Below are 19,208 nucleotides of genomic sequence, written 5' to 3' on the forward strand. Positions count from 1 at the left end.
CCCACCCCAGTATTCCTGCCTGTAGAATCCCATGGATGGAGGAGCCTGGAGGGCTACAGTCCAGGTTTCTAAGAGTCGGATGTGACTGAAGTGATTTGGTGCTCATGCATCCTCTTTTCAGTGTACTATGTGATATGTATACCCCCCCATGCAAGTGTTTTATTATTAGATGCATTGTCCCATCAAGTGCCCCTTAAAGGAGAAGGTGACTGTACTTTTTATACCTCCTTTCTTCATTCCACAATATTCAGCAAACACTTGGGCCCCTGCTCTGTGCCAGTCCCATTGCTGGAGATGCCAGACTACTCCTACCTTCAGGAAGCTTAAATATGATGAGAGAGGGAGACAGATACTGCCTGTGGGCACACCTTCTTCTTCCCATTGAAGAATCTGATGTCTGATGAATGGTTGTGTGGGCTGCTGGGGCATTCAGGGCCGACAGGCAACATTTATCAGTGGGCTGAGTAAAGACATATCAAGGAGAATAATTGTTCAAGTTTGGGGCTTCAGACCCTAATATCACATTAACCTGGAAAAATAGTAGCAGTGATTGCCATCAGCTGACATACCACCCCCAGAGAGAGTAGTTGTTCTAGGCAGGCCAGGCCTCCTGTGAGCCGAGTCAGGAAAGTATCCCTAATTAGAGTAGCTCCCTGAGCTGGTTCATAATTTGCTTAATCACACTCACTTCACTAAACTATGGTTTTGGTTTTAGGCAGGGAAAATGCAAGGTTTGGGGAAAGGGAAAGGAAGCAATTAGAATTCAGACTGATCCTCCTCCCTAGTCAGTTTGGGATTGGCAGAAAAGACAGCAAATGACATCAATGACCAGGTGTAAATATAAGGAAGCTGATTTGGAAAATGGGTCCTTTGAGTCTTATTTGGGTGAGAATCATTGAGATCACAAAAGGAAGCAGCTGGTAAGTTCCAAAAACCTTTTTTATGTCAGCCTAGAATATGAATAATACACTAAATGGAGTGTAGTGCATATATTTAAATATTTATGTTCAAATGGCTGTCATTTTTTAGCCTGCTCTGCCATGGTCCCATGACTGGATACAATTGCTTTTAAATGATCATTTTGTAGATGCTTGAAAGACATTGTTTAGAAGATGAAAATTACAGCAAAGCAAACAAAGAAAATGCAGAAGAGACCATTAGAAACCAAATATATCCATCCTGGCCAACTCTATTTAGGAAGTTTTGAAGGCAGTTTAGTTGTAAGGATTAAGATGGAGGAGTTTGTAATTGGACCTGAATTTTAATTCTGTTTGTGATTTACTGGCTATGTGGTTTTGAGTAAGTTACTTTTCCTGTCTTTAAATTTCAAACTCATCTGTTAAAAGGGGATAATAATAGTACCACTTCACAGAGGTGCTGTGAGAATTAAATGAATTAATGGTGTTCAGCGCCTGACACCCATAAGCCCTCAATAAATGTTAGCTTAAAAAAAGGAAGTTGTTCTATATGAGGGCTCATGGAGGAAACCATTAGTAAAGCATTGAAAAGTCTGACCTCTGAGAGCAGCATCTGTGTTTTAGGGACTAAAGCTATGGTGGTGAACAAAACCATGCCGGGCATGTGGTAGGTGATCCATAAATACTGATTGAATAACTGAAAAAATGGATTGTGTGCATTTACAGTATATAAACTGGATTATTCTATGAAATTAACATGTACATTTTAAAGGAGGAAAGTATAAGGCAAGAAATAATGGGTGAAAATTTTGAGTGTGGCAAAGGTATATATTTCAAACTTTTAGCCAGGAAAATGTTTATCCTGTGATTTCCTTTTAGGGATGCAGGATCTGATTTCCTTTTCTCCTCTAAGGTCAAATGATCTGGGGGAGCTGTTTGTAGCGTTCTGGATGGTGTCTTCCTGACTGTCCACCCTCACCTCCCGTCCTCTCCAGCTTGCGTAATGTTATGATGAGCCACTATTGGGGAGGGACAGGCACACATTGAAACTACTGATTAAGGATGTTCTTTTTTCCCGTTTGCTTCCACATCACAACCCTGGGGGCTCAGACGATAAAGAAGCTGCCTGCAATGCGCAAGTCCTGGGTTCTGTCCCTAGGTTGGGAAGATCCCCTGGAGGTTGGCATGGCTATCTATTCCAGTGTTCTTGCCTGGAGAATCCCCATGGACAGAGGAGCCTGGCAGGCTACAGTCCATGGGGTCACAAAGAGTCGGACACGACTGAGCAACTAAGCACATGACACTTTAACATCCCTCTGTGATGGAAAAGAGAAGCTTGGAGGTGCCAGATCCCAGAGTCCAGCTGCGTGTCTGTTCTATTTGTGAGCTGGCCCAACCCGGTGTCTCTTCTAAACTCCCCGGGGAAGCGGTTGACTGGTTGGTTCCACCCCTGTCTGTGTGCGGTGTCTTCCTCTGCTCCCTGTGTTCCAGGCCTCACACAGAAGGTGGGGAAAGGGGGTGATATTCTCTGCCTAACCCTTGCCTGAAGTTATTTCTAAGACAAGACGTGATGAACAAATACTGTCTATGGAAGAAGATGTACAGATTTGCTAAGGAGAGAATGTAGGTCTGGGACCTCCTGGTTACAGAATCGTATAAATCACTCAACACTAGTAAAGTTGAAGTTTTGAAAGTAGATAATTTCCATTTGTACCAGAGCTAATTAGTCTAAGGAAAATGGTGACAGAAATGTATTCTGTAACTTCTCAGGCAGCCCTGGAAGTCTGGCTCCAAAGACAGAGTTTTCAACGTACTCATCTCTAAGATGTTACAGGCAGGCAACTAATATTTACTGAGTTTGCAGTCTTCAGACATGATTCCAAGTGACTGTGATGTTCACTCACTCCCTTGAGGTTGTATTTTTTTATCTTCTCCTTTTACAGTATGGAAACTGAGGCACAAGGGGGTTAAGTGACTTCCCCAACGTTAGCACTAACTCTTAATACTTGATTCAACATGTGAGGAAACTGCCCACGAGCTAAATATTTAACTTGGTACCCAGCTAAATAGGAATTTCCCCCCAACTATGTGCACAAGGAACCATTGCATCCTTTCCTTTGGGAGTGGGTTATAGGCCCCTCTTACCTGTGAAGCCTTCATGTGGAGATGGGGGAGGAGGTTGCTGAATTCTGAGATTTCAGACCATCAATTAGAGTCCTGGGAGATAAGCCATTTCTCATAGTTCAAAGAGCCTAACAGAAAGTGCTCATTTAGGGGCAATAAACAATGTGGGCTAATGAACATAAAAATTTTGTGTGTGTGTGCTTGTCAAAATTCTGTATATCATATTAAGGTAATTATTTTTTGTGGAACATGCTTTTCATGGCAGTTGTGCATTTTGTTTTACAACTTAAAACCTGGTTCACTGATTATCTTCTGCATTGTTGTTGTTCAGTTGCTCAGTCATGTCTGACTCTTTGTGACCCCATGGATTGCAAAACCCCAGGGTTCCCTGTCCTTCACTAAGTTCTGGAGTTTGCTCAGATGCATGTCCATTGAGTCAGTGATACTATCTAACCATCTCATCCTCTGCCACCTTCTTCTGCTTTTGCCTTCAGTCTTTCCCAGCATCAGGGTCTTTTTCAATACAGTTTATTTAAATCCTTCTAAAAGTGGAATCTGGGGTCTGGACTTTAGGAATGAAAAAGTTAGAATGGATTGGCCTGCAGTGTGAGAGGGATGTGTTGCTAATAGTCAACAATCACAGTGGATTCCAATGGATAGACCACTCCTGTTCTGCTGGGAGGCAGCGCTTCCTGGCTGTTCTCTCCCTTTCCTACATTTTTAATCCACTGTCATATTGCAGACAACTGTGACTGTGTTCTTATTAAGATCTCAGGGGCTTTCCCAATGGAATTTGCAAAATGTAATTAAGATGGTGAATTGTCTTTGACTCCCATCCCTACCACTAAATGAGAGCATTTTTATTTGGCTCTGCAATGTTTTTGTATCATTTGCTCTTTGGATTTACAAAGTCCCTGGTCCATTTAGAGAGAACTGTTGATCTTTAAATATACAGTAGGTGCTTATCCATAAACTACAGAGCCAGTCAAACCCTGTTTTAATTTAAATTTTGAGTAAGTTACACATTCATATGGATCAAAACTCAAAACAATGAAATGAGATGTGCTTTGAGAAGTCTCCATCCCGCTTCTGTCCTCTAATTAGGTGTATTATTTACCCCCGTCCCTCCACCTACATGTCATCACTTTTATTAGTTTCCTATAAACTGTTCCTGAGTATATTTATGCATATAAGTATGAATACATATAGCAGTTTTTGTTCCCTCTCTAACACACAAAAATGACATGATACTCATATATTTATAACTATCTCTATTCATATATAAATATATCTCCTAGAACTTTTTCACAGCAGAATATAGGGAGTATCTCCTTTTTTTTTTCTTTTTTTGGCTGTGCCACGCAACATGCAAGATCTGAGTTCTCCGACCAGGGATGGAACCTCTGCCCCCTGCAGTGGAAGTATAGAGTCTTAACTGCTGGACAGCCAGGGAAATCCCATTTTTTCAAATGGCTGGATCATATTCCATTTTAGGTGTGTGTATATATATATGTATACACTCCCCTACACACACACACACATACTCTTTTGATGGACACTTAGGGTTTTGTCCAATCATTTGCTATTATAAACAATGCTCCAAAGACTATCATGGCAGTATATTATTTTGCATGAAAGCAGACCATCTGTAAAAAAAATTCCCAGAAGTGAGATTTTGGGTCAAGGGTAAATGCATTTGAAATTTTAATAATGTTTCCAAATTGCTCCTTGGAGTCACGTTCCCTCCAGCAGTGTATGAAAATGACTGATTTCCTATGGTCTCCTCAAAAGAGTATTAGAAAACATTTTTATGGATCAGAGAAGTCAAAATTTGGAATTTATAAAGTATAGTTTTAATTTATATTTTTTCTATTTGAAAAGATGGTCAGCTTACATCATGTTGTTTAAAGGCCATTTTATTCATTTTTTTCCCACAAAATGTCTATTAATGTCCTTTACTAATTTTTCTGTTGGGTTCTGATAATTTTCTTATCAATTTTCAATGTTAGTGAGATTATCCATTATTTTGTCTGTGACATGAGTTGAAAATATTTCCCCCAGCTTATTTGCTTTTTTTTTTAACTTATGATTTTTTTTGTTATACAGAATTTATTGTTGCTTAATGTAATTGAATTTTCAAACTTTTTAATACATTCTAATTTTTTAATCATAGTCAGAATGGCCTTTCCCCTCTCCAAGGAAGTCATTTATATTTTCTTGTATTTTTAAAATATTTTATTACAGATAATTTTAAGCATAGACAAATTAGAGAAAATAGTATAATAAACCCCAACTACCTGTCATCCAACTTCAACAATTTGGAATATTTTGCCAGTATTATTTCATCTTATTCTCCCACCCATTTTCAGAATATTTAAAGCAAATTCCAGACATTATATTTTCTTTGTAAGTGCATCAATATATATCAATAACATGTCAAACTTTCTAGGATATAATTTCTATTTCATTATTATACCAGTGATTCCTTAAGATTATCCAGTACCAGTCTGTGTTCAAATTTTCTTTTCTGGAACACTTATGGCTTTGTTTTCTGTGTGTGCAATATGATATATGTACCCAGTTATCCCAACTCAGTTTCTTAAAGTTTATTCTTATCTTACTGGTTTTAGATGCCATTTCCCCATATAACAGACTCTCATGTGTATTTCAGTCTGTTTTCCAGACTTTCTATTCTGTTCCATTTGTCTGTCTACTCAAATGCTGCTGCTGCACTGTTTTAATTACTGTGGCATTAGAGCATGTTTTATAGCCTTTCTGAACTAGTCATTCCCCAAATGAAATAGTAAGTAATCTACTCCAGTTCGTGCTATGTAAAATGACAGAAATATACAGTCCAGCCTCCTCAGATCAGGGATGGGTCTGGTGACTTACAAATCAACAGGGAGTGGGAGTACCATGTGTGAGCATAAACCTGGTCCCTAAGAAAAGTAACAGTAATCACACTGTGGGGAAGTAAATAGTAATAACATAAAAGCTGAGAACCTGGGAAGGGTCTTCATCTGGAGCTAGGAGGAGGAAGCAGAACTGGCAAAGCAAAAAGGACATGGTTTTGGTGGTTGAAACGTGCTTCTTCCTTGGGAGCAGATAATCCTGGTTTTCTTTGGCAAAGTCAGAAAGGCCGGTGGTAGAGGAAGTTGCAGAATTTGCTGTGTACCTGCCCTAGGAAACCCATCAGAGACATAAAGCGTGCTAAGAGCCAAGAGGGCCTGGCCGAAGTGTGTTGGGGAGACTGTGCGATCATTGTGCTCTAGGAAGTTCACAAACCTGAACAGGCAATAACCTGGAACTCCAAGGCTGCCTGTGTGCTGGCTGTGCCTCTGAAGTTGCAGGAGTGAACCTTTTTGTCCCTTTCTCAGGAAAAGGATGATGTTTTATTCTGAACCCTCTTTCCAGGAGACAGTATTAATTCTACCTAACAAGATACCTTTACTGGAAAGTATCTGAGAGAGGACTTCTAATATGAGTTATTATGGGCAGAGACATCTGAAGTATTTAGCAAGGGCACATTTTCTTCTTGTAGTTTAGTCGCTAAGTCATGTCTGACTCTTTTTGACCCTATAGACTGTAGCCCTTCAGGCTTTTCTGTCCATGGGATTTTCCAGGCAAGAACATTGGAGCAGTTTGCCATTTCATACTCCAGGGGATCTTCCCAACCCAGGGGTTGAACCTGCGTCTCTTTTGTCTCCTTCATTGGCAGGGAGATTCTTTACTACTGAGCCCCCGGGAGGGTATACCATAATACCTCTTTTTCCTTTTGAAATGCCTGTATCTGTTGGACTCTGTCTGCACCATCACACAAGTCCAGAAAATGATAAGGTGGTCACAGCACAAGGAAAAGACCTGGATCCATAGTGAGTGGAAAGACTGAACCAGGATGACTGTGGAATGACTTCATCCCTGGCAGACACCCTTAATAACCTTTGACAGAGCTGGTAACCTCTTCATCCCCAATTTCCTCCTTATAAACTGCAGGAGAGCATACCCGCTTACCTCACAGGGATGTGAGGAACCTTAATTAGATTCTGATGGGAAAGTTCTTTACTGATGAGTCATGATATAGTGACTGTGATAATTTGAGGCTGCATAGCCATGAGTTGCCTGCTGCCCAGATGCAGATGCCAAAGGGTAAATGGAAATCGGTCATCATCAGAGTCAGGGGAGTGGACTTTTCGAAGTGAATGAATGGGTGAAGTCATCCTTGTTCGGGCATAATCAACAGTTCCTTACTGAGTGTCTACCCTGTGCGAATGGTAGCAAGCAACTGTATTGGAGACAGGAGGAGGTTAGCAAGGAGTGGCAGGCCTGAGGTGCATGCCCTGAGCTGGCTGCTGGAGTGGCTGTTGGCCTCCTTGGAAGACAGTAGCTCAGATTTGTGACTCTTTGGACCAGAAGTCACCTTTGCCATCAGTGGTGTGAGCTGGGCGTTGGTTATAGTTGGCTTCACATTCCAGCATGATTTAAACAATAAGAGTCACTGGGGCTCCCCCAGACCCCCTCACTTTCCAGATGCCACTCTTACCAAATCCCTAAGCTAGCTTTCTCTTTTAGGTGTTCCAGTGAAAAGAATCTTTGTGTTCATTAACAAAAGGGGAAAAGAAAAGGGACCCCTCTTTTGGCCTCTTTGACTTCTGTATTTGCATGAAGCTGTTTTACAAAGTACTTTCAAGGTGTGCTTTATTTTAAGCACAAGGTAAAAGGGACTGTTTTAGGCATTATCATAGAACACTGTCTCTGCCAATAAGGAGTTTTATGGTCTGGAAATTGGTACAGAATATGGATGAGATCTCAATGTACATTTCAAGCTGAATCTTTTTTTTTTTTTTTTAGGTGTCCTTGGGTGAGAGTAGCAGGAAGTGAAAGAGGAGGTGAAGAGAAAATTAAGGGTGAGTACAAGTAGATTTGGAAGGTGAAGTAAATGGCTTCTCTGGGAAATGAGGCTGCTAAGACCATTATCCCAATAGGAAGTTTTTGGACTGTGGAAGGTGAGAGGTGACCAGAGAAAAATCAGAGGAAGTTCTGGAGAAAGTCCTTCATTTAAGTGACAAGCCCATTGTCACATAAATATAGTGTTGTTTATTGAAACACAAGATTTTAAGGAAAGAGAATAGGGCAAATCATAATTGTGTTAATATGGAATTCTGGTTTTCAGTGAATTTATTTTTATTTTAATATTAAAAAATGCAGTTTTTAAAGGTTATTTTGCATTTATAGTTATTAGAAAATATTGTCTATCGCCTTGTTGTACAACACAGCCTTGAGCCTATTTTAAACCCAATGGTTTGTACCTCCCACTTCTCCCGCCACCCCACCCCCATGCTGCCCCTCCCACCTGACTCCACTTGTAACTATTAATTTGTTCTCTACATCTGTGAGTCTGCTTCTTTTTTGTTATATTCACTAGTTTGTTATATTTTTCAGAGCCCACATATAACTGATAGCCTGTATTGTATCTTTCTGGCGTATTTCATTTAGTGTATGCCCCCCACGTCCATCCATGTTGCTACAAATGGCAAAATTTTATTTTCTTCTTGCGGCTGAGTAATGGCACCCCACTCCAGTACTCTTGCCTGGAAAATCCCATGGATGGAGGAGCCTGGAAGGCTGCAGTCCATGGGGTCGCTGAGGGTCAGACATGACTGAGCGACTTCACTTTCACCTTTCACTTTCATGCATTGGAGAAGGAAATGGCAACCCACTCCAGTGTTCTTGCCTGGAGAATCCCAGGGACGGGGGAGCCTGGTGGGCTTCTGTCAATGGGGTCGCACAGAGTCGGACACGACTGAAGCAACTTAGCAGCAGCAGTATTCCATTGTTATGTATGTACCACTTCTTCTTTATCTGTTCATCTGTTGATGGACACTCAGGTTTCTTTCCCGACTCAGCAATTGTAAATAATGCTGCTGTGAACATTGCGGTGCATGCATCTTATTCAACTAATAACTTAAATTTTTTTCAGTAATAGCTGGGAGTAGAATTGCTGGGTCATACAGTAGTTCTATTTTTAGTTTTTTGAGAAACCTCTGTACTGTTTTTCACAGTGGATGCACCAATTTACATTCCCACCAACAATGTAATTTCTCCACATCCTCACCAACATTTGCTATTTGTATTATTTTTGCTGATAGTCATTTTGACAAGTGTGACGTGACATCTCATTGTGCTTTTGATTTGTATTTCTCTAATATTAGCAATGTGGAGCTTCTTTACATGTTCCTATTGGCCATCTGCATGTCCTCTTTGGAAAAATGGCTATCAAGTTCTTCTGCTCATTTTTTAACTGGGTTGTTTACTTTTTTACATTGAGTCCTTTGAGCTGTTTACGTATGTTGGTTATCAATCCCTTATCAGTCATGTCATTTGCAAATATTTCCTTCCTTTTAGTAGGTTGTCTTTTTGTTTTTCAGTTGTTTCCTTTGCTGCACAAAATCTTTTCCGTTTAATTAGGTTCCATTGGTTTATTTTTGCTTTTATCGCCTTTAATTTAGGAGACGGACCCCAAAAATATCGCTGTAATTTATATCAAAGTGTGTTCTAAGTTTTCTTCTAAGAGTTTTAGGGTTTTGGTCTTACTTTTAGGTCTTTAATTCAGTTTGAGTTTGTTTTTGTATATGGTGTGACAGAACGTTCTAATTTCATCCTTTTACATGTAGCTGTCCAGTTTTCACTTATTGAAGAATTGTCTTTTCCCCATTGCATATTTTTGCCATCTTTATCAAAGTTCAAGTTGATTATTGCTGATTATAAGTATGTGGGCTTATTTCTGGCCTTTCTGTCCTATTCCACTGATCTGTGTTTTTGTGCTGGTACCACACTGTTTTGATTACTGTTGTTCAGTCGCTCAGTCGTGTCCAACTCTTTGCGACCCCATGGACTGCAGCATGCCAGGCTTCCCTGTCTTTCAGCATCTCTGGGAGTTTGCTGAAACTCATGTCCATTGAGTTGGTGATGCCATCCAACCATCTCATCCTCTGTCCTCTCCTCCTCTTCCTGGCTTCAACTTTCCGAGCATCGGGGTCTTTTCCAATGAATCGATTCTTTACATCATGTGGGCAGAATATTGGAGCTTCAGCTTCAGCATCAATCCTTCCTATGAATATTCAGGGTTGATTTCCTTTAGGACTGACTGGTTTGATCTCCTTTCAGTCCAAGGAACTCTCAAGAGTCTTCTCCAACACCATAGTTTGAAAGCATCAGTTCTTTGGCACTCGGCCTTCTTTATGGTCCAGCTCTCACATCCATACATGACTACTGGAAAAACCATAGCTTGGACTATATGGACCTTTGTTGGCAGAGTATTATCTCTGCTTTTCAATACATTATCTAGGTTTGTCATAGCTTTTCTTTCAAGGAGCAAGGGTCTTTTAATTTCATAACTGCAGTCACCATCTGCAGTGATTTTGGAGCCCAAGAAAATTAAATCGGTCACTGTTTCCATTGTTTCCCCATCTATTTGCCATGAAGTGATGGGACTGGATGCCATGACCTTGGTTTTTTGAATGTTGAATTTTAGGCCGGCTTTTTCCCTCTCCTCTTTCAACTTTGTCAAGAGGCTCTTCAGATGCTCTTTGCTTTTTGTCATAAGGGTGGTGTCATCTGCATATCTGAAGTTATTGATATTTCTCCCGGCAATCTTGATTCCAGCTTGTGATTATTGTAGCTTTGTAATATAGTCTGAAGTTAAGGCATGTGATTCCTCCAGCTCTGTTCTTCTTTCTCAAGATTGTTTTTACTATTTGGGATCTTTTGTGCTGCCAGGAGCAGTATTCATGGGTGGAATGTTCCCCATTATGGCTGTGACTGGTGTCTACATCCCCTCGGTGAGCTGCAGCCACCTCCCATCTTTCTGAGTGACTCTCTTAAGACAAGCAGGGAGGTCTGGCATGGGTTCCTACCAAATTACTGGTTTTGTCTTAGGTCCTGGTTGTATGTGAAATTTTGTGTAGCCCTTTTAAGAGTAAAGTCTCTATTTCCCCCTGTACTGTGAAGCTCCTGAAATTAAGCCCTACTAGCCTTCAAAGTCAAATGCTCTAGGGCAGAGGTCCTCAGCCTCTGGGCCACAGACTGGTACCTCCTGTCAGATCAGCAGCATCATTAGACTGGAAATAAAATGCACAGTAAATGTAATCATTTGCACTTGAATCATCCCAAAACTTGCCCCCTCTCCTGCCGGCCCATGGAAAAATTTTCTTCCATGAAACCAGTCTCTGGTGCCAAAAAGTTTGGGGACTACTGCTCTAGGTCCTGATGCAGGACCATGAAGGCTGGGGAATTGGACATGGGGTCCAGAATTCTTATGCCTTTTCGGAGAACCTGCACAATATAATTCTCCAGTCTGGGGGTCAACCCCCCCAGGGGTATGGGATTTGATTGTATCCTGAGTCTGCCTTTCCTAGTTGTCTTGTTGTGGTTCCTTCTTTATGTCTTTAGTTGGAGAAGATCTTTTCTGATGGGTTCTAGTCATTTTTTATGGATGATTGTTTTGCAGATAGTTGTTTTGCTGTACTCATGAGAGGAGGTGAGCTCAGGGTCTTCCTACTCCGCCATCTTTCCCCCTTCCTCAGTGAAATGTTTGTGTTTAAATAAACTTACATTTCTGTGTTAGGTTCTATGATGGAGTAAGAGTACAGCTTTGAATACACTAAAGCTTCCATGGGCTCCAGTGCTATGTTCATCAAAATGTGTTCATTTTTCTCAGCTCTTTTATTAAATAAGGTTCAGGAATTTCACCTCCCTCTCTCTCCTTATTTCATGATGTTCTTTAGTGATGGTAGGAGCAGAAAAAAAAGATGCATTTTGGTGGCCTTATGATATTTGCATGGGATTATAAAATATTTTTCAGCTAGATTTTTCTTGTTAATATTCTCATTTTCTTTCTAAAGCCTTCATTCTCCCCTTGATTAGTTTGTAGCATACATCCAGTTGTAACAGTTGCTCTTATACTCTCCTGGTAAAGAGGTATTGTTTAGTCACTGCAGCTATCCCTACAACGCCTGACACTTTGGTTCAGTGTGACTCACTTCCTAGTGTTTTGAGACTAGATTCACAGCTTCGTCAGGGTCCTGGAAGGAACCAGATGGCATATTCAGACTGGTGTTATTTGAGAGAATGAATAAGGGGCTATTTACAGTGGTTTGGGCTAGGTTTAGGAATATCAACAAAGGATAGTCCCAGCCTTCAGAGATGGCAACAGAGAGAAGCCATTTCTCTCCTACGGGCCTGAAGCTGTGAGTTGCTCAGTCGTGTCTGACTCTTTGCAACCGTATGGACTGTAGCCCACTAGGCTCCTCTGAGCATGGAATTCTCCATGCAAGAATACTGGAGTGGGTAGCCTTTCCCTTCTCCAGGGGATCGTCTTGACTCAGGGATTGAACCTGGGTTCCCCTGCATTACAGGCAGATTCTTTACCATCTGAGCCTTGGATAAGAAAAAATGGTTACTGGAACCCAGGAGAAGGTAGCTATGAAGTTAGGGACCTGACAGGATCTGAGAGGCATGATGACAGCCTGGCAGGGAGTGAGTCTGGGGAGTAAATACCTCAGTCTCACTCTCTGCCCACTCTCCAGTCTGCTAGTTTCTGCCATTGACCAAATCAAATTGAGAGCCCGTAGGAAAGGGAACTGTGTGCCTGGTCATCATAGCTTGGCTTCGCAGGGCACAGATCAGGGTGGACAAGGCTGGATGATGGGGCTGGAGGAGCAAGAGATGAAAGCCCAGCAGGGCTTAGTCCCTTTCACCCTTTTAGGATAGCTTGGGAAGATCATGTGGTCGGAGCTTATTTAAGGCCCAACCTAGTATGTGTTGAACCACATGTGAATACACTAGGCCAGCGATGGGCAGAGCTTTAGTTGTTGAAAACAGAGCTCTCACAATCTTCATGTGTTCACCTAAAATCTAAATGAACAGTCAACATGGAAATGGAAATTCTGTTGGTGGAAAAGATGAAAAAGCTTTTTTTTTAAAAAAAAAAAAAAAACACGTAATGCCTATGTGTGTGAGGCATTTAGAGACCTTTAGCTCAAGAATTGGAGCTGCAATTCCCACTCCAGTGCTCAAGAAGGAAGGGCAATCTTGTATCCCCAAACAAACCCCAAGCATTTTCTAGGGTGGAGACTATTCCATGGGGCAGAGTAGACACAGAAAGTTTTCATGAGGAAGAAATATTGGAGCTTAGCCTTTAAAGAAGAGTGAGAAATACAAAGTATTTCTTTAAAGAAGAGTGAGAAATACAAGCAGAGTCTACTGTTCTTTTTTGGAATTTAAAAAAATTTACTTTTAATTGCAGTATCATTGCTTTCAATGTTGCGTTAGTTTCTGCTGCACAGCAGCAGGAATCGGCCATATGTATGCATATATCCCCTCCCTCTTGAATTCCCCTCCTACCCACTCACCATCCCACCCCTCTAGGTCATCAAGGAGCACTGAGCTGAGCTCCTGCTAGTTATCTATTTTACACATGATAGTCTATATATGTCGATGCTACTCTCTCAATTTGTCCCACCCTCTCCTTCCCACACCACAGTGACCACAAGTCTGGTCTCTACATCTCCATTCCCATCCTACAGATGGGTTCCTCAATACCATTTTTCTAGATTTCATATGTATGTGTTAATAGCCAATATTTGTTTTTCTCTTTCTGACTTATTTTACTTTGTATGACAGACTCTAGGGAGCCTGTTGCTTTTTAAAGCACGCTTTATGAGAACTGCTTTTATTTATAAGCATAGACAGAGATGTATGGATGTGAGAGTTGGACTATAAAGAAAGCTGAGCACCAAGGAATTGATGCTTTTAAACTGTGGTGTTGGAGAAGACTCTTGAGAGTCCCTTGGACTGCAAGGAGATCCAACCAGTCCATCCTAAAGATCAGTCCTGGGTGTTCATTGGAAGGACTGACGTTGAAGCTGAAACTCCAATACTTTGGCCACCTGATACGAAGAGCTGACTCATTTGAAAAGACCCTGATGCTGGGAAAGATTGAGGGCAGGAGGAGAAGGGGATGACAGAGGATGAGATGGTTGGATGGCATCACCAACTTGATGGACGTGGGTTTGGGTGGACTCCAGGAATTGGTGATGGACAGGGGCGCCTGGCATGCTGTGGTTCATGGGGTTGCAAAGAGTTGGAGACGACTAAGCGACTGAATTGAACTGAATAGACAAAGAATATAGACTTATCAGAAAGCAGTTAAATGAAAATACTCCACTGAGGCCTAAATATTGTGCTCACATATATTCTAGAGTAGTTTTCTTAAAACTCATCTTCAGAGGAGTTTTACATTCTTCTCTCATATGTACTTAGATAATTACAGCATTTGAGAGCTGAAAATAGGTGTATTGAATTTGTCTTAAATCTGGCCCAGATATGGTATAATCTTAATCATATTGGCTGGTATGTAATCCATTGAGGAATCATAAATCTCAAATTTTAGATTTTTTTCGCATTATAATGCGTTAGTTTCTGCTGTACAGCGAAGTGAATCAGCCATACATATGCACATGTCCCCTTTTTTGGATTTCCTTCCCATTTAGTCACCATAGAGCATTGAAGAGAGTTCCCTGTGCTACACAGTCCTTGTTGGTTATCTATTTAGAACATAGTAGTGTATATAAATTAATCCCAATCTCCCAATCCATTCCACCCCCTTCTAGTTGTAGTGTTTAATACTTATTTAATAGTTTGATAATTAAACCAACAGTGTATAGGGACTTAGTCATTCTCCTTTAATTCCCACAACTCTGTGCAAAATAGATATTTAATATCTCTGTTTTACTGATAGGAACCTGAGTCTCAGAGCAGTAGAGGAATCAGCCAGAGGCGGCAGGTCCAACTAATGGCAGGGTCAGAATTTGCTCCCAGGCCTGAGCGCCTCTAAAAGCCATTGTCCCCGCACTAGACTGGTCAGCATGTACACTTGACTTTACCTTTGTAGGACTGTGAACCATTGCTTAAATGTCATCTTTCATGATGCAATTAAGACACTATTTATTGCCTATCATTTTTCAATTCCTCTGGGAATATAAAATGATGCACATATATATCTTTATGTGTACACTTTCTTCTGCTCCAAGTGGTAATATAGTGACAATTTATAGGGCAAGTGACATGCTGTAACTTTGTTATATATGTAGAATGCAGACTTTTTTTTAATTAGAATTGCTTTTATAAGCTTGTTACCTTCCAGAGAGTTCTTTGAATAATCTGTTCTGGAATTTGTGACTGTGCAAAAGTTAGCATGATATTCTTTTGCCATTGCATGTAGTTTATTGTTGGTTTTCAAATGGCCTCCTGTTTTAGAATGATAGCCATGAATATGTTCTTGTGCAATACAATTTTAGATATAGAATCAGGAATAATTTGAGCTAGTTCTATAAATCATGGTCCGTGACATAAAGCCTCAGGACAGAAGAAAGACACCAGGACAAATGCATAGCAACAGTTCTGCATCCTAAAGCTTTCCCAAATGAAAGATAACCGTGTGGATGCTGAAAGCAGCTGACGTGATTGGTAATATAGTCTCTTACACAGAGTTCTAGGGGCTTCCCAGGTGGCGCTGGTAGTAAAGAACCCGCCTGCCAATGCAGGAGATTTAAGAGATGCAGGTTAGATCCCTGGGTGGGGAAGATCCCCTGGAGGAGGGCTTGGTAACCTACTCCGGTATTCTTGCCTGGAGAATCCCATGGACAGAGGAGCCTGGAAGGCTATGACCCACAGGATCACAAAAAGTTGAACGTGACTGAAGCGACTTAGCAAGAACACATGCTCACGGTCACTTTGTCATAGCACTTAAGCAGTTATTTCATTCATAAGATATGTATGTACATCTGCATATATGTACACACATATAAACACATATATGTATACACATATATACATACATATATACATATGTACACATATACACACATATCCAGATCAAATTATCATCTCAGATTTCTGTTTTGGTACAGATATTCCATCATGTTAGAATATATACAGAGAGATTCAAATGAGACACACATCAGTATACATACTTTATTTCTATGGTCATTTTCCTATGTCTGCTGAGGTTAAATGCAGTCAAAAGTGCTCACTGTCACTTGCATGTCTAGTGACCTTGAAAGCTAAGTTTTCTCAGTTGAGTTCTGTATGCCATGTGTTAGAGAAGGCATATTTTGGATTGTTCTCCTCTACTCAACAATTGTAGAATATTGGGTCCTTAGCCAGTGTTCTTGCATGGAGAATCCCAGGGACGGGGGAGCCTGGTGGGCTGCCGCCTATGGGGTCGCACAGAGTCAGACACGACTCAAGTGACTTAGCAGCAGCAGCAGCCAGCTATTGGACATTACAGCCTAGATTTCTATTATGAGAACTTTGATTGGCTATTAAAAGACATGAGTTCAGTACAGCAAGCACGGATGGGGAACATAAAACACAGTGTCCTCCGTGCCTAGCCTCTGCTGCCACTCGGTTTACATCCATGCAGGTCTGCGGGTGGCATGGCGCATTAACAGCACCAGCACCTCTGTGCCTGCAGCTCTCTTGAAGAGGTTCTGTCCAGTTATTCTGTCTTCCTCTCAAATTTAAAGACACCTCTCTTACACAGAAAAGAAAATAACATCCCTCATTTGCCTGCCTGACAGCGGAAATATCTTTATAAAATTGCCTCAATATTATGCCTTTGGCTTTTTTTCTTTAAAGAAATGGCCAAATGAGGGATGTGTCTTGAGCTCTTCAAAACAAATTTCAGGCATTATCTGCATGTTCTTTGGTGCTTTCTGTAGAAAAATGCATAGGGCCCATTAATTTGAGAATTAAGGACTAGGGAGTTTTCTGTTTGCAAATCATGAGAATGTGTATTCCACATATGTTTCCCTTGGTTCCTGGGCAGTACAGAGCAGAGCGTGACGTACAACAGAGGAACACCATTTGTACAAGGGGTTAGGATCTTTATTTTTCCTTTCATCCAATATGGTTTTTACACCGTATTTTGAGAACCTTAATGCTTTAATTGACTTGGCATCGGCCTCTTAAAAATCACTTATGGAAGCAAACTGTGTAAAAATTATTCCACCCATGTGAAGGATACTATTAGATATAATCAATTAACATATTTTATTAGGTCTCTATCATTTGTCCAAATAGTTCAATGAAACACAATAAACCAATCTTGATCCTTTGTAAAAGGAATCCATTTTCCAAGTCTTAAACATCTAAGCTTTTAAATATTGTTCATTTGGAGTTCTTACTGTCTTATTTCTCCAGTGTCATGAAAGCCTTCTCAAAAAGATGTAAAATTATATCTTGGACAAAAATGCAGCTGAAAAGCTATTACGTTGGAAGTATCTTTTAGCTATTTCTTAAAATTTGAATCCCATTTAAAAAGATTTCTTTACAATTGATTAGACTATTTCTTCACCCAAATTACATACTTATGGGCCCTGTATTAATTCACAATTAGATTTAAATTTGGTTTGCATAATGAAATGATTTTAATGTTAGCACAGTTTTAGACAGTATCTTGTACCACAATGCATGTAGTAGGAACAACTCCCATCTTAACACTGTAAAATGCACACCTTTATGTTTAGAAATGAGATACTCAGTTCGGTGAGTTTTTGATCCTGTGTTTGAGATTTTTTGAAAGATTTTTTTTAAAAGAGAACAGCGGGAATCTGAAATATTATGGTAATATTGTATTTCATTATGACTTTTTAGGGCATAACTAAAAGTCTTCATTAATATTCTTCCCCTAAAATCATAGAATATTAGAAGTGAAGGAACCTTGGCAGTTATTCATCCCAGCTTTCCACTTGGTTGCAATAGAGAGAACTTCAGAATCTTCTTGAGAAATGAGTGCCCAGAACTCCACACTGTGTACCAGATTTGGTCCAGCTGGTATGGAATGGAGTTAGACAGTTATATCCCTTGATCTGATCTCTATTCTGCTAATATTGTCTGAAGAAGCCTCAGGGCAGGAAAGGAAAGGGAGAACAAGTCTTGAACATCATCTCAGTAAAATAGGAATTACCTATGTTATTGCACTCAGTCCACACAATTTAGAAATTTGCCCACCTGACTCTAAGCCTCACTTGTCTTACTGGCAATGGGGACAGTACTTCTCTCTTTTTTTTTTTTTTCTAATTTTATTTTATTTTTAAACTTTACATAATTGTATTAGTTTTGCCAAATATCAAAATGAATCCGCCACAGGTATACATGTGTTCCCCATCCCGAACCCTCCTCCCTCCTCCCTCCCCACACCATCCCTCTGGGCCATCCCAGTGAACCAGCCCCAAGCATCCAGCATCGTGCATCGAACCTGGACTGGCAACTCATTTCCTACATGATATTTTACATGTTTCATTGCCATTCTCCCAAATCTTCCCACCCTCTCCCTCTCCCACAGAGTCCATAAGACTGTTCTATACATCAGTGTCTCTTTTGCTGTCTCGTACACCGGGTTATTGTTACCATCTTTCTAAATTCCATATATATGCGTTAGTATACTGTATTTATGTTTTTCCTTCTGGCTTACTTCACTCTGTATAATAGGCTCCAGTTTCATCCACCTCATTAGAACTGACTCAAATGTATTCTTTTTAATGGCTGAGTAATACTCCATTGTGTATATGTACCACAGCTTTCTTATCCATTCATCTGCTGATGGACATCTAGGTTGCTTCCATGTCTTGGCTATTATAAACAGTGCTGCGATGAACATTGGGGTACACATGTCTCTTTCCCTTCTGGTTTCCTCAGTGTGTATGCCCAGCAGTGGGGTTGCTGGATCATAAGGCAGTTCTATTTCCAGTTTTTTAAGGAATCTCCACACTGTTCTCCATAGTGGCTGTACTAGTTTGCATTCCCACCAACAGTGTAAGAGGGTTCCCTTTTCTCCACACCCTCTCCAGCATTTATTATTTGTAGACTTTTGGATTGCAGCCATTCTGACTGGTGTGAAATGGTACCTCATAGTGGTTTTGATTTGCATTTCTCTGATGATGAGTGATGTTGAGCATCTTTTCATGTGTTTGTTAGCCATCTGTATGTCTTCTTTGGAGAAATGTCTATTTAGTTCTTTGGCCCATTTTTTGATTGGGTCATTTATTTTTCTGGAGTTGAGCTGTAGGAGTTGCTTGTATATTTTTGAGATTAGTTGTTTGTCAG

General features: G+C 40.5%; 1 protein-coding gene across 1 annotated transcript in view; it reads left to right on the forward strand.

Moving 5' to 3' along the window:
- The first annotated feature begins 7,893 nt into the window (after positions 1-7,893).
- The window catches only part of LYPD6B (LY6/PLAUR domain containing 6B), a 31,469-nt gene continuing 20,154 nt past the window's right edge, over positions 7,894-19,208 (forward strand). Inside the window, exon 1 of the mRNA XM_010839960.1 lies at positions 7,894-7,945. The gene's annotated coding sequence lies outside the window, so the exon portion shown is untranslated. The remainder of the gene's footprint in view (positions 7,946-19,208) is intronic.

Source organism: Bison bison, unplaced genomic scaffold (assembly GCF_000754665.1).
Source record: "Bison bison bison isolate TAMUID 2011002044 unplaced genomic scaffold, Bison_UMD1.0 scf7180017864139, whole genome shotgun sequence".
Lineage (NCBI taxonomy): Eukaryota > Metazoa > Chordata > Mammalia > Artiodactyla > Bovidae > Bison > Bison bison.